The sequence below is a fragment of the Brachycentrus maculatus genome, unplaced genomic scaffold (genome assembly GCF_059751285.1).
Source record: "Brachycentrus maculatus isolate JH-2025_06_01 unplaced genomic scaffold, ASM5975128v1 h1tg000198l, whole genome shotgun sequence".
Lineage (NCBI taxonomy): Eukaryota > Metazoa > Arthropoda > Insecta > Trichoptera > Brachycentridae > Brachycentrus > Brachycentrus maculatus.
In genome coordinates this window covers 381,922-398,962 of record NW_028280949.1, presented here as the reverse complement: position 1 = coordinate 398,962, position 17,041 = coordinate 381,922, and positions in this window count along the sequence as shown.

The following is a 17,041-nucleotide window of genomic DNA, read 5'->3' as shown; positions in this document are numbered from 1 at the left end:
ACCTTAGTAGGGATGCATTAAAAGAAGTCGTATTTATTTATTTATTTCAAAACATATTACATACATAAGTCATATATACATATAATATTCCCGATGAGTAATTTCTATTTCTCATTTTGGGACATGGGATTAAGGTTAACAAGACTGGAACACAAATAATAAAGTTACAAAAAAAAAATTAATAACTAAAACTAATACTAATACATGGCAAAATATGAAAACAATAAACAGGTATAATAAATAGGCATAAGAAGCATATTTACATGAAATAAATGAGAAAAATATAAGGTAAGAAGCATATTTAAAATAAACTAATCAGAAAATATAACAAATGAGCAAATATAAAAAAAAACATAAGGTAAAAACAAAATAAGAAAATATGACTAATCACTATATATATATATATATATATATATATATATATATATATATATATATATATATATATATATATATATATATATATATATATATATATATATATATATATATATATATATATATATATATATATATATATATATTTATATATATATATATATTTATATTTATATTTATATGTATATATATATATATATATATATATATATATATATATATATATATATATATATATATATATATATATATATATATATATATATATATATATATATATATATATATATATATATATATATATATATATATATATATATATATATATATATATATATGTATATATTTTCCATGAAGTACCTTCTCATATAATTTATTTTGCATCCCCGAATGGGTTTTATTTTATATATGTCAGGCAGCTGGTTAATTTTAGTGTTTTTATTTATGGAGGAAAGTTCCTTAAATTAGAAAGACATCGCCCAAGAGCCTGGTGTGACTACGCCTATAAGTGTAGACCATCATAAGAGATGGATTTAGACGTATTTGTGTATTTGATTGAGATCCCATTTTCACCCTTAAGGAGTATTGAATATTATTTGGTAATATTGAATATTGTATCCAAACAATTGATTCATAGGTCTACTAAATGATGTGTACATTCCGTTATATTACATTGTTGGACGGTTCAAAGGGAAAATGAAGTAGACTTAAACAGGACCGCATTGGGTAAACCATCAAAAAGTCGAGTTGCTAAGTAAGATCAGAAAATGATTTTCCAAAACAGGGAGTCACCAATAAGTGTGCATAAAAGTGGGATTACACAAACTTATGTGTAAAGGCAACTAGCCGTAAGTTAAGTTGCGGCTTGTTGACTTAAAATGGCTCAAAGCATTCTTATAACTGGCCTCTATCATATACAATCACAGATTTTGTTCTATCTCTTTCCTATACTCAGATACTCATTATCCAAATCGCCACTTAATGGTATTAATTCGATACATGTTTTGGCAAAACGCATAATTTTAAGTATTTTGTATTTTTGTATTTTATATTAACACATTTATTCTAGTTCTATTTTTTTACAATATCTATTTTATTCTTGCCAGTGCCATTTACTATGACCTAAATTATTTGGTATACTCACATACAGGCCATGCCTTTGTGGGATTTTTTTTTGTATTTATATTTTATATTTACGTTTTTTGTATTTGTATCCATATTATGTGGTATAATGCAAAAGAATTTAAAATAAAGAAAAAAAACTCAACTATAAACTCGTTTATCTCAAAACTAACCAGTCTGATGATGTCGGTAACGACAAAACCCGGTCGCTGGTCAAATAAAAATAAAGTGGAAAAGCTAAAAATATTGGTTTCAATCTAATAATATATGAAAATGCAATTCCATCACGAAATGTCAGTGGATAATATAAACTAATCAAAACTAATGTTTTTAACTTGCTGCTATTTGCCTTTGCACATTAGCAAAGTGAACAATGGATGATAAACAGATTTTCTATAATAAATAAATCGTTTCATTAATTGATTCGGCAGTCACTTTGTGGTAAAATCTATCCATTTTTAATTAATGTTTTACTTAGTAAATACCACTATTTCTTCAAATCTACTGTGACAAGTGTTTCGATGCATTCCGCATCATCATACGGAGTTTGAAAATTATGCGGAATGCATCGAAACACGTGTCACAGTAGATTTTAAGAAATAGTGGTATTTACTTGGTAAAACATTACATTTAAAAAAAAATCGATTTCACCCTTGATCCGGCTCTGCCAGGAATCCAGGAGTGGGGGCAGGAGGCGCTTTGATCCGATGCTCTTTTGTTAGCAATAGAGTCCCGAAAATTCTTTCCGTCTGAACGGGAATATAATGATAATCGAGTTGTCGCCATTGCTAACTCGCTAAATGGATGGCGTTGCCATGGTTCCTCCTTCCAGCCTCCCCGCCCGCCCGGGGGACCTGATGCGAGATAATTGGAAGCGTTGATCGCCTTTTCACTCGTACACATCCATTATCCAATTCGTTCCTTGTTACAGCGACGCAATAACATTTTTCAAAGAGGGCAGGTGACTTTTGACGTTACCTGATCTGCGTAAAAATGACTGAAAACAACGATGGGAAATTCGGAATAGGGATGTATTTTTTTTATTTTATTAACTGAACCTCTACACAAATATTCCCTATCCTTACTATCCTACATGCAAACAACTCTTTAAAATAGAGGCATTGCAAGTTATCCCTTTTGAAAATATATAAAAAAAATTAAAAAATTTATCTGATTCGGCAGTCTCTTTGTGGAAATATCTTTTTATTTGTATGCATTTATTTAAATCATAATTTATACATTTTTAGAACACGTTTTTTGCAGAGACCCACCAAGCCACCTTTTGTGTCTTGTCGGTGGAGTTTTTTTTAATACATTTTTATTGTTTTTAACGATTTTAACCTAATATAGACACAAAAAAGAGAGAAAAAAAAGAATATAAACATTTTACAATTTTCATAAAATTAACTCTTGATCATTTACCCATTCCTTTATTTTGCCTTTGTTCCATATTTTTTTTTGACGTCTTATATCCGTCGGCAACAAATTTTATTAATGAAGTTATACTTAAAATCTATTTTCTTTTTCTTTCTCACTTTCAAGAAATGAATGCATCAAAGCACGTGTCACTATGGATTTTGAGAAATATAGTGTTAGTATTTACCAAGTAAAATTGAGAGGTAAAGAACTTGATAACCATCTTTGTATATTCATTTATAAACGGGGAACTCGCAAACTGGATGATTCAGTGAGCGATCAGCTGCGCAAGAAGCCGGACGTGTTTTTGCGCTCAATATTTATCTTTAAATATTTATTAGAATTTGATTATTTTTAGAATATATTTTGAAAAAATATCTTAGTATTTTTAAATTCATTACCTTCCAATAACTATTGTCTTTTCAAAACCATATATTTATTTCGAATAAAATGTTTTTTTTAAATACAAAAACAATGTTTTAAGCCAGAAATTTTTAACTCTATAAAATTAAACAACTTTGTTTTAACCACTTTTTTACTATTAGTACACATTAACCTACCGGTTTCGACAAGAACCTTGTCATCATCAGGGTTAACTAAATTGTAAAACATTAAAAACTTTAAAATACTCATAATTAATTATCAAAAACTTCAAACTTTAAATTTTTACGTATTGTGTGGAAGCTTTTGGTAAGGGAATGCAATTAATTATGAGTATTTTATATTTTTGTTTTACAATTTAATAAATCCTGATAATGAAGAGGTAGAATGATGATATATATGTAATAGTATGATAGATGTTCTACATTATTTTTGACATCTCATCAAAGATGAAGAAGAACATGGAAGTCTGGGCATTTACGGGGCTGACGACCGTCATAGGCTGGTTTAAGTGATCACTTTACACACGTGTAACATTCACCAATTCTACCCATTATTGACAACCACACTACTCAAATTCTTGAAAGTTCTATATATATGAACCAATTTAGAAACCTTGTTCTTGAATCACTAGAACTTCACTAGAGACATCTATTGGTGAGATGTAAAGAAACTTTTTACTAAGCAGAAACTCTTATATTAGTATGTGAGGTCCGAATCCTGGATTATAATCACACACGTGAGAAACGCCAAAAAACACAATTTTTTTTTTAAATCATATATTTTTATTAATTTTTTTAAAGGCCCTAAATAAAATACAATAACATTAAATGTTACCTGGGTTTGAAGAAAATAAAATTGATTCCTATGCTTAAAAGAATTTAAGCAAGCTTCAATATTATAAAAATAGTACGTATGCATTCAGAATTTTTTCCCACCCTATAGGGTGGTATACCTCAACAGCTAGACTGAAACAAAATATTTACTTGGTGGTTAATATAAAACTGGACACCAGCTTTGTACGGGGTGGCCAAAGGATAACGAACTTTTAGGCCACAATACCAAAACTGCATCGTGGTCCGACGTCAGGACATAGTGTCGTATCGCTTTTGTCTCAATGTATGAGTGGCTCAAAAAAAATACACCTCAAAAAATAAAGAATCTGGTTCTAATCATTATTTAAATTTGTGTGTCCAAATATTATAGGAGCTCGTTTTTTTTTTAGATAAAAGGTGTCTCTAGTGAAGTTCAAGTGATTCAAGAACAATGTTTCAAAATTGGTTCATATATATAGAACTTCCAAGAATTTGAGTAGTGTGGTTGTCAATAATGGGTAGAATTGGTGAATGTTACATGTGTGTAAAGTGATCACTTAAACCAGCCTATGACGGTCGTCAGCCCCGCAAATGCCCAGACTTCCATATTCTTCTTCATCTTTGATGAAATGTCAAAAAATAATGTGAAAAATAACTCCTTTAAGTGGAGATAATCCAGATTTGTGAACAAGTATTTGCACACACTCAAAATGTAATAAATTATAGGAGTCGTTTTTTGACATCTCGACATAGTAATATGGTCGATCGTAAGCCCTGTAAATGCTTAGACTTACATATTCTTCTTCTTGTGATGTCAAAAAATATTAAAAAGATGTTTTAAATTTTCTCAAAAATAAGACAATTTATTAAATATTCACAACGTTTATATATATATATATATATATATATATATATATATATATATATATATATATATATATATATATATATATATATATATATATATATATATATATATATATATATATATATATATATATATATATATATATATATATATATATATATATATATATATATATATATATATATATATATATATATATATATATATATATATATATATATATATATATATATATATATATATATATATATATATATATATATATATATATATATATATATATATATATATATATATATATATATATATATATATATATATATATATATATATATATATATATATATATATATATATATATATATATATATATATATATTTATATATAAATTATTTTTTTTAAGAGCTTTTTACAATCGAATATATAACAATGAAGAGCAATGTATTTATATTATAATGCATAATTAAGTCATATACAAATAAATAAAAAATATATAATAATAGAATGCCAGAAAATAAATCTATGTATATATATATATATATATATATATATATATATATATATATATATATATATATATATATATATATATATATATATATATACACACATAATATCCACAATCCTATAAGACCAAGTGATTATTTTCCTTCCGGATTTATTGATGCAATCACTTCAAATTGTTGCTATCAGCGCACGTGTTGACGGGAGCTAGTCTAGGTGGGGGGGAGCGGGAGAGGAGGGGGGGGCGGGCTGGCGGGTAGGTACTGGAGGTGGAATCAAATAAACGGCTAAACAGAAAACAGGCGAAATTACCCTCAACTTATTTGGAAAAGAATATATAACTAGCGAGATACGGTAGCCGGGGCATAGGGTGGTCAGGAAAATTCGTTCTAAAAAAAAATTAACTAATTTTTTTTCAAGAACGATTTTACTTTTAGGATAATAGTCATCATTCAATGTTTATAACGAGCGCTTTTTGATTTTAATAAATTATCAATGAAATCACAATAAAAAAAAAATATTATCATATAATTCATTTGTCCGTCTCCGTAGTGTAATGGTCAGCACGCTAGGCTACCGTTCTGGAGGTCCAGGGCTCGATTCCCAGGGAGGATCAAATAAATGTACGTAATTTTTTCGCTCTAATATTTATTCAATATTACCCTGGACTGGTATCTGAAGCGGAGGGCTGATCAACTTTCCCTCATGTGTTAACAACGATAAAGAAACACTGCGTTTATTTGATGCAGTGCCCTATACACCATTGAGGCATTGAGGTGCGGATAAGGGTTTGAAGAAGAATGAATATAATTCATAAAGGTGAAGTACAATCCAAAATGATAAATGTAAACTTCTATTTTTTTTGTCAGCCCCGTAAATGTCCAGACTTCCATATTCTTCTTCATCTTAAGATATATAAGATGTAAAAAAATATTCATATGAAAACAACTCGTTTAAATGGAGACAATCCAGATTTTGTGAACAAGTCTTGGGACAAACTCAAAATGTTTTAAAAGTTTTATTTATATTTTTATTATGTCTTACAGCAAAGTGAATGCCGAAACAATAAATAATAGAAGCAGAGTATGTCAAATACTTGAGCGTGGTCAGGTCAGAAGTCGGAATAATCGGCGGGTATGTACATATGAGCAGATGAATTAATGTGGAAGAGGCGAAGGTTGTTTACAAGGACAGATAAGTGTGGCGTTTTATTCTCTCTACTGCATACGGGAAAGCAACGTGGTGATAAGTTGTTTTTTATTATTCTCAATATTATTAATATTTAAAGCATTTTCTTTGTGGTTAGTCATTTTCCTTTTTTTTTTACAAAAATTTTAATAATATTAGTATGTACCCACTCACCGAGATTTTCATATCTACCGGTTTTGACACGTATCCGTCTCTTCATCAGGACAATGACTACCACAGCATGCAAACAATTCCACCCACACCACCATAGCACCATTTACACACTTAAAACAACACAAAATGTTTAACACATGCGATTTTTGGTCGACCCGAAGACCAACACGCACTCAATGTTTCAGCACAAACATGCGTTACGAGCCGAGGTTAAACATGCAATAGGGATATGTTTTTATTTGTTTAATCATAAACGAACATATGTTTTTTATTAGTTTAATCATAAACGCCCGAATATCAAAGCGATGCACGTTCCAAACCACCGTGTAGAAAAGCTTAAGTAAATACTGGTGGAATTAATTTGACTTTACTTTGGTTTGCCAGCGCTTTCGTTCCAATTTCGCTTAGCAAAAATACTGTGACAAAATCGTTCCACTGAATAAAAAGGTACACTTAAAGCAAACAAGGCACTCTATAGCCAAAGGGGTCGACCAAATTGTACCTACGCGTGTGCATCCCTGCATTTATTGAACGGTGAATGAGAAATTATGTATATATATTTATATTTATTTATATATATTTATGTATATATATATAAATATATATATATATATATATATATATATATATATATATATATATATATATATATATATATATATATATATATATATATATATATATATATATATATATATATATATATATATATATATATATATATATATATATATATATATATATATATATATATATATATATATATATATATATATATATATATATATATATATATATATATATATATATATATATATATATATATATATATATATATTATATATATTTATATATATTTATATATATATATATATATATATATATACATATTATATATATATATATATATATATATATATATATATATATATATATATATATATACATATATATATATATATATATATATATATATATATATATATATATATATATATATATATATATATATATTATATATATATATATATATATATATATATATATATATTTATATATATATACATATATATATATATATATATACAAATATATTTATATATATATATATGTATATATATATATATATATATATATATATATATATATATATATATATATATACATATATATATATATATATATATATGTAATAAAATACCTAGGTACCTACCTATACATTTTATTAAGTACTTACAAATAGTACCTACATAAAACAGTTCTACCACCAGATGTCGCATGCGTCGCACTGAATAAAACAAAAGAAAATCAGATAGAAAAAATATAATATTCTGAACTGTCAGAATCAGATAGATAGATAGAAAAATATTATAAACATAAATTAAGAATAAACTTTAATTATAAACTTTAATTACAAAGCAACACATTGTTTATTTTATTATTATACACCCACTTTACATTTACACCCAATTTACAAAGAAAAATATTACCACGTTATATATATATATATATATATATATGTGTGCAGAGGGCACTGTAATAAATTTTTCAATTATTTTATTTATTATTTATTTAATTATTATTTTTATTTATTTTAGGTACATTTGTTTTTATTAATTATATGTATTAAGGCCGTGTTGATCCGAAATACTTGCATGCATCTTCTCATGCATACCCACCGAATATTCCAAACCGGACCTGAACGCTTTTAAATATTTTTGGCAAACCTGATTGTGCCAAGTTTTTCTCGGTCTTCCTCTGCTCCTTTGTCCAACTACATTCACCTCGTAAATTTTTTTTACAGTTCTTCATTCCTTCATTCGTCCCACACTTCCAAACCATCCCAACTCACTTTTAATTAATTATTAATTTCATCCATAATGCTTATCTCAGGTTTGCATTATTTTCTTATGTCATCATTCGAACATCTGCACCACCATTTTATTTTGCAGTTAGTAAAACATGGAACAAGTGTAATATTAAATCGACATCGGATTACAACATAAGCCTTTCTCTCCTTAAACTTGGAGATGTTAAAGACATCGTTGATCCTTAAAGGATTTGCCTAAAGCTTCCTTTAAATTATCTTTTCCACTAGTGTGCAGGACAATGCAGTGATTTGAGAAGTCATTAGGAGACAAAGCCTAAGACTCAAAATATGAAAAGTAATTTAGAAAAAAACCAAGGGTGGTTTTCTAAGTGTGTTTACAGCCAAGACAATGGAAACGGGAGGCAGAGATAATGATGATGTACTGTGGAAGAAAAATCAGGTAGTTTTTTAAAGATTTTTTCATCCTTTTCGACGCAAATTGTGAAAGATAAGTTTTGAATATATGTGTATATAAAAACTAAAACTCTTTATAAAAAAATATGTAAAATAAATTAAACGCTTTTTCATATATTCTTGAATGCTTTTCGCAGATACTTTGTGGCATTTTTTCCTATATTTTCTCATTTTTTTTATTTTTTTCAGTATTAAAAAACTCACCTTAATTTTTGACCTATCCCCGCTCTTTGATTGGCAGATATGGGTCGGAAGGCAAGTTTCATGAATATATCGGAATTTGAAATACATACTTTGCTGTTTTTAAGTATTTTTAGCAGGGTTTTCAAGTATATAAATATTTTAAACAATAAAACCCACAATTGGCGTTCCGATAGAGTATTTATTTTAAAATCTTATAAAATAGGATCAGGCGGATTTTGAAAGTAGGTGACATAATTGATCTTTGATTTATTCATCACCAGAATTCACCAACTCACAATGTACAGAAGAAATCGCTGTCATACATCAGATGAACTAACCTTAGTTAAATCCTAATTTCTCCTACAGGTCCATTGCTAAGATATTTACACCAAAATAATCTTTCCTTTGTTTCGAGAACTTACGTCTGTGAACAAAAGACCAATGTAAAGAAGTTATGAATGAATATTTTGAAATCAGACTTGCGTAAACCCTGCTGGCGTTTCTTGCTAAGGGGTGGTCTGAAAAAAAAGTCTCATTATCATCCATCTTAATAACATAGGACACTATTTATTTCCTCATACGTCAATATAGGAAAATTATTCGCATTATTATTTTTTTTTCAAAACATATGTATGTAACATAAGTCATATATCCATATAATATTCCCGATGAGTAATTTCTATTTCTCATTTTGGGACATGGGATTTAAGTTAACAAGACTAATAATAACCATATCCGCTCCCTAGGTGGAGCATATGGAGTCCACAAACTGTCTCCGGGCTTTTCTGTCGGCTGCCAGCTCCCTTGCATCCTCCCAAGTCAGATCCGCGTCCCGAAGTTCTGACGAGAACTGCCGACGAATTGTCAGCAGTGGTCGTCCTGGGCGGCGCGAACCTGATGCCTTGTAAAAGAGGCAAGCTTGATTAAGGCTCTCGGGAGGCATGCAGAGTACATGGCCAAGCCAACTGACTGAAACACAAATAATGAATCATCTTCTTTACATCTCACCAATAGATGTCTCTAGTGAAGTTCTAGAGATTCATGAACAAGGTTTCTAAATTGGTTCATATATATAGAACTTCCAAGAATTTGAGTGGCGTGGTTGTCAATAATGGGTAGAATTGGTGAATGTTACACGTGTGTAAAGTGATCACTCAAACCAGCCTATGACGGTCGTAAGCCCCGTAAATGCCCAGACTTCCATATTCTTCTTCATCTTTGATGAGATGTCAAAAAATAATACAAATAATGAAGTTACAATTTTTTTTATATATAACCAAACCTAATATATGGCAAAATATAAAAACAATTAAAAAAATAAAAGGCATAAGAAGCACATTTAAAAGAAATATATGAGAAAAACATAAGGTAAGAAGCATATTTAAAATAAACAAATGAGTAAATATAAAAAAATGAAAAAATATTACAATCGAGAAAATATGAAAAAAACGTAAGGTAAAAACAAAATAAGAAAACAGGACTAATCACTACATATATATCTTTCTATGAAGTATTTTTCAGATTATATATGTATTTTGGATCCATTCTATATTCATTTATTTATTTATTTTAAGATAATTTATTTTGTTTACTTTGTATAATACCACTTTTTTAAACACTTATTTGTGGCTAATGTATTCGGAAGATTATTCCATCATCAGGTCATTAACATAAAATTATTACTTTGACATTTGTATAAAATAAAATTTTTGAAAGAGAGAAAAACGACAAAAGAATCACAATGGGAATATTTTCAAATGTGGGCTCGGTGTTAAATTTAGTTGATTAGTTATTTTGGTCTTTGTTTACATAATCTCCGCCTCTGCAGTGTAATGGTCAGCACGCTCGGCTACCATTCTGGAGGTCCCGGGTTCGATTCCCAGGGTACCTGAAGCGGAGGGCTGATCACCTTTACTTCATGAGTAAAAAAACGATCAAGATAACACTGCGTTTATATGAACCAGTGCCCTATGCACCACTGGGGTGCGGATAAGGGTTTTATAATTATTATTACATAATAAAATAATAATATAATAACCATATCCGCTCCCTAGGTGGACCATATGGAGTCCACAAACTGTGTCCAGGCTTTTCTGTCGGCTGCCAGCTCCCTTGCATCCTCCCAATTCAGATCCGCGTCCCGAAGTTCTGACGAGAACTGCCGACGACTTGTCAGCAGTGGTCGTCCTGGGCGGCGCGAACCTGATGCCTTGTAAAAGAGGCAAGCTTGATTAAGGCTCTCAGGAGGCATGCGGAGTACAGATTAGATATTAGTAAGGCAATCAATAAAGACTTACCCGTAATAAATAATAAAATTTAATTATTATTAGTATTGAAATATTTGAAATATATTATCTGGCGTTTCTCCTGGATGTGATTGTTATCCAGAATTCTGACCTAACATGTAATTCCACAAAGTTAATGTCGAACCAATAAATAACACAAAAAAATCATGATATACAATGCTTGTGTATGACAGAATCTAGATTAATCGATTTCTAGATTAATCGATTAAAAATCATTCGAACAACAATTTCTAATGCCAATTAATACCTCAATAATGATGCATAAATATTTCCAATGACGAATTTCTTTCGAATTCAGTGGTAATTACTATGAAATTGGGCCCCAAAAGGTCAAATGGCCCGTCATAATTCGTAATAATAGCCCTTATTAATAGCCCATAAAGTGCCATTAGCACTGGAACGATAATGAAGCTCTAAAGGTGCTATTTTAATTTAGAAATAAATGCTTAATTTTAATAATGGACGAATAAAGTCGTAGTAAACGAACTGATAGTAAAAATTTATGAATGAACTTTGCTTTCTCCAAATTCTAGGAATTTTTATTAAATGTAAGCGTTTTCGTATTCTGCTAGGAGTCTTGTGTTCGATTTCCCCTTGGATCTAATTAAAAAATTTTAAAAAAAAATTTGACATCTCAACATAGATGAATAAGAATATGGAAGTCTGGGCATTTACGGGGCTTACGACCGTCATAGGCTGGTTTCAGTAATCACTTTACACATGAGTAACAATAACCAATCCTACACATGTTCGACAACCACACTACTCAATATTAATTAATTAAACCATATCCGCTCCCTAGGTGGAGCATATGGAGTCCACAAACCGTCTCCAGGTTTTTCTGTCGGCTTCCAGCTCCCTTGCATCCTCCCAAGTCAGATCCGCGTCCTAAAGTTCTGACAAGAACTGCCGACGAATTGGAGATAATCCAGAATTGTTTACAAGTATTTTGACACACTCAAAATGATCGCTCCAATTCCATACTGAAGTGGTTTAAGCATTTGGCTACCGTTCTTGAGGTTTCGGGTTAAATTTCGAGGTCTTAAATCATACATATTTTTTTGATGCCAAATAATTATTTTCATATATTTATTATTACTTTTTTAATCGTTCTCTCGTTATCCATTCGTCCAAGGTAATATTAAATAAATATAAGAGTGAAAAAAAAGTTTGTATTTATTTTGTCCCCCCTCCCTCTGGGAATCGAACCCTTAACGCTCTAACCATTACACTACGGCGTCGGACAAAGGATGACGTATATTAATGGCGATAAATAGTTCAAATAGGTTCTACTTATCAGTTGATTAGAGCAAAATAGCGGTGGGTGTGTCTTAGTGCACCACGTGACTCGGCCGACCAATCGCGTTCCTCCGCGCCGCCCCGTGACCCCAGAAGCCCGAGTACGTATTATATTACAAATACTTTCCTGCAGACGTAGAACCTTCCTAATTGAATTACAGCCTCCCCGGCGACCTCATTGGTGGGAAACGGGGGAATTCTAAATTCGAATCTGACGTTTATTTAACGAGAATTTGGATCATTCGAATCTGACGTTTGTTCAAATATAATTTGGAATCATTCGAATCTGACGTTTGTTCAAAAATATAATTTAGAACCATTCGAATCTAACGTTTGTTTAAAAAGAATTTGGATCATTCGAATCTGACGTTTGTTCAAATAGAATTTGGAATCATTCGAATCTGACGTTTGTCCAAAAATAGAATTCGGAATCATTTGAATCTGACGAATATTTAAAAAGAATTTACAATCATTCAAATCTGACGTTTGTTCGAAGGTAATTTGAAATCATTTACATATAACATTGTGAGTGTGTCCAAATACTTGTTCACGAAATCTGGATTATCTCCAATTACAGCCCCGTAAATACCCAGACTTCCAAATTCTTCTTCATCTTTGATGAGATGTAAAAAAATAATTGAAATCATTTGAAATCTTTTTTCACAGATAAATATATATATATTTTTAATTTTCAAAATCAATAAGATGAAAAAATGGTTGCGCTTACCTAATTACAATCTTTATTTATATAATTCGTCAGAATGATAAAGCATAGTATTTTAATGATTATTTAAATGATATTCAATATATTTTTTTCAATAAAAAGCTTGACATGATGTGAGTAAAAAAAGCCCTGTAAACATAAATCGTAATTTTTTTAATTTTTTTATTTGTATAAACGTGTTTTTTTTTCCTTCCTACTTGTTCGAACTTTCTCTTCCTTGTAATTCTATAATATTCTTAGTATTGCCACTACTTTTCAAATGTAGTACCACTACCAAGTTGGGAATAACCCAATGCCTTCTCACTTGGCTGGAACCAAGAACTATACACGTATTTAACAATATTATCCTTAACCCTCAGAAGACTAATCCCAGTAAATGAGCGAGCTTAATTATGGGTTAAATAAAGTGCTTCCTTCCGATGCTCAAGGTTATAAGCGCTCAAGTCAATAATATTTAGAAATAAGAAATAATATTTGAACCAAAAGTATGATTTTTCTTAGATGCTTATCTATAAAAAAGAGAAAAAAATTAAATATGCTGATCTTCATATTTAAATTTTTAAACGATAAAGTACGCAAATATTTTAAGGGTAAAATAGTGTTAAACAAAAATTTTCATGAACATATTACTAAAAATAAGGATAAAATAAGACTGCCATTGTTGAAAAAAACGAGTCACAAAATTGTTTAACGTATAAGGGTTTGAAAATGTATGATGAGATGCCTGAATGTATGAAGAATGAAAAGAGTGTAATTATTTTATTATAAATAATTTTAAAATAAATAATTTGTTTACTGTAAGAAGATGTAAATATATATATATATATATATATATATATATATATATATATATATATATATATATATATATATATATATATATATATATATATATATATATATATATATATATATATATATATATATATATATATATATATATATATATATATATATATATATATATATATATATATATATATATATATATATATATATATATATATATATATATATATATATATATATATATATATATATATATATATATATATATATATATATATATATATATATATATATATATATATATATGATGTAAATTAAGTGTAAATAATAGTATATTAGTGTACTTTGTTAGTTACCTAGTTAAATTGTAAGAAAATTTAAATGAAAACGCAGCACTTATAAAAAGGATTTATTTAAAAAAATATATTTACTTGAACCGTTATATACCAAAGCCAATTTGTATTAGCTTTCGTTAGTACAAATCATAAGTGTGACCATTGTCCAACTGGCATTATCGTTTGGGGACTGTTTTGAAAATCTCTAACGCCTTCAAGTCGTATAATCTTCAAATCTGTGCAAATGAAAACTTCAGGAAAAAAATCGCTACGTGATTTTAAATGATTCTGATTCTTTTTTGTTTATTTAATATTGTTACATTTTTAATACAATTTCTATACATTTATATTTAATTCAATCTTATAATTTTAGTTGCGCTGAGCCTCTCCAAACAAGAGACTAAGGTCTTGTGCATGGAGAGGGATTTTTTTCTTACTTTTTTATAATAAGAAAAAATATATTTTTTTAATTTTTTTTTCTTGTTTTTTTTTTTTAATATTTTTTAGTAGACAAAGTCTAAAATTAGACTTGATTTAATATAAATATAGTTCAGCATTGACTATATGGTATTTATAATTATTTAAACTTTATGTACAGAAAATAAATAAGTATTTCTTGAATGTTTTTCGCAGATACTTTGTGGCATATTTTATAAACTTTATAAAATAAAAACAAATTTATTTTAACAATTTTTTATTGGTTCACTTTTTCAACCGGTTTTGACAAGAACCTTGTTATCCTCGGGGTTTATGTACTGAATTTAAAACATTGAAATAAATAGTTACGTTATAGTTAATTACCCTTCCCTTACAATGCCAAAAACTTCCACGCACTCCGCACACCACATGAAAATATGATTTTAAAAAAATGGGAAAAAAACTCCTAAATAAGTACATTGGCGGGCTTATTACTAAAAAACAAAGCCTTTTTTTAGACTAGTGATATTGATTTTTTGACAAAACGTTTGATACTATATATGGCTGTTTACAATCAGAGTGTAGATAGTACATGAACATATAAAACAAATTACAAATTGATAATAATAAGGAAGGCAAAGGAAAAGGCAAGGAGGTAGAGAGAAAAACTAAAGGAGGAGGTTTAATGGATAGTTAGGATTCTTTATAAAATTAATTAACTTTGTTTTCACCGCTTTTTCATTAAAACAATTTAACCATCATCAGGGTTTATTTTAATTCAGAAACATTAAAATCATTAAAATACTGTCACCAAAAACTTCCACACACTCCGTAAAAATCCTAAAAGGATTTGGTGAGAGTATTTTATTGTTTTTAATGTTTTTGAATTAAAATAAACCCTGACGATGACAAGGTTCTTGTCGAAACCGGTAGATTAAATTGTTTTAATAAAAAAGTGGTGAAAACAAAGATAATTTATTTTTATAAATTTTATAAAATGTGCCACAAAGTATTTGCGGAAAACATTCAAGAAAAGTTAGGATTCTAATGATAAATGGTATGTCATAATGTCTCCGACGTTTTTTTGAAGTTATTATAGAAGGTACATTACCTTGGTACGTTGTTTAATTTTTATTATCACATGTTATATCTCTTTTCAGATCTTATCATTAATATAACAATGTAGCACGTCGAATTGAATCTATACTCGACAAATCTCGAACCCCCCTTACCTGCCTTTGAGTACCAAATTAACGGCTAATCTACATACTCCCCTCTTAATAATAGTTCATTCATTTAGGGTGCGAAAACGAGTATATACAATTAAACTTACAAAAATTGTATAACACAAATAATGTTATATTATTTATTGATCCGGCATTAACTTTGTGGAACGACATTGATTTTTTAAAATTTAAAACTTGTATTATACCACTTTTTTTACAGGTTTCACTTTTCATCTGTCGATGAAAACATCTGTTAGTTTTTTAAACTAGTCGTGTGTAATGAAAAAAAAACTTAATAAGTGGTAAAATACAAGTGTTTTTTATTTTATTTTAAATAATACAAATAATGTATTATACAATTACAAATGTAATTCGTTATTTCTTTACATCTACATAGATAAATAATAATATGGAAGTCTGCATTTACAGGGCTTACGACAGTCATAGGCTGGTTAAACTGATTACACACGTGTAACATTCACCAATTCTACCCTCGATTGATAACCTCGTTATTTAAATTCTTAAAACTTCTATATATATATATATATATATATATATATATATATATATATATATATATATATATATATATATATATATATATATATATATATATATATATATATATTGA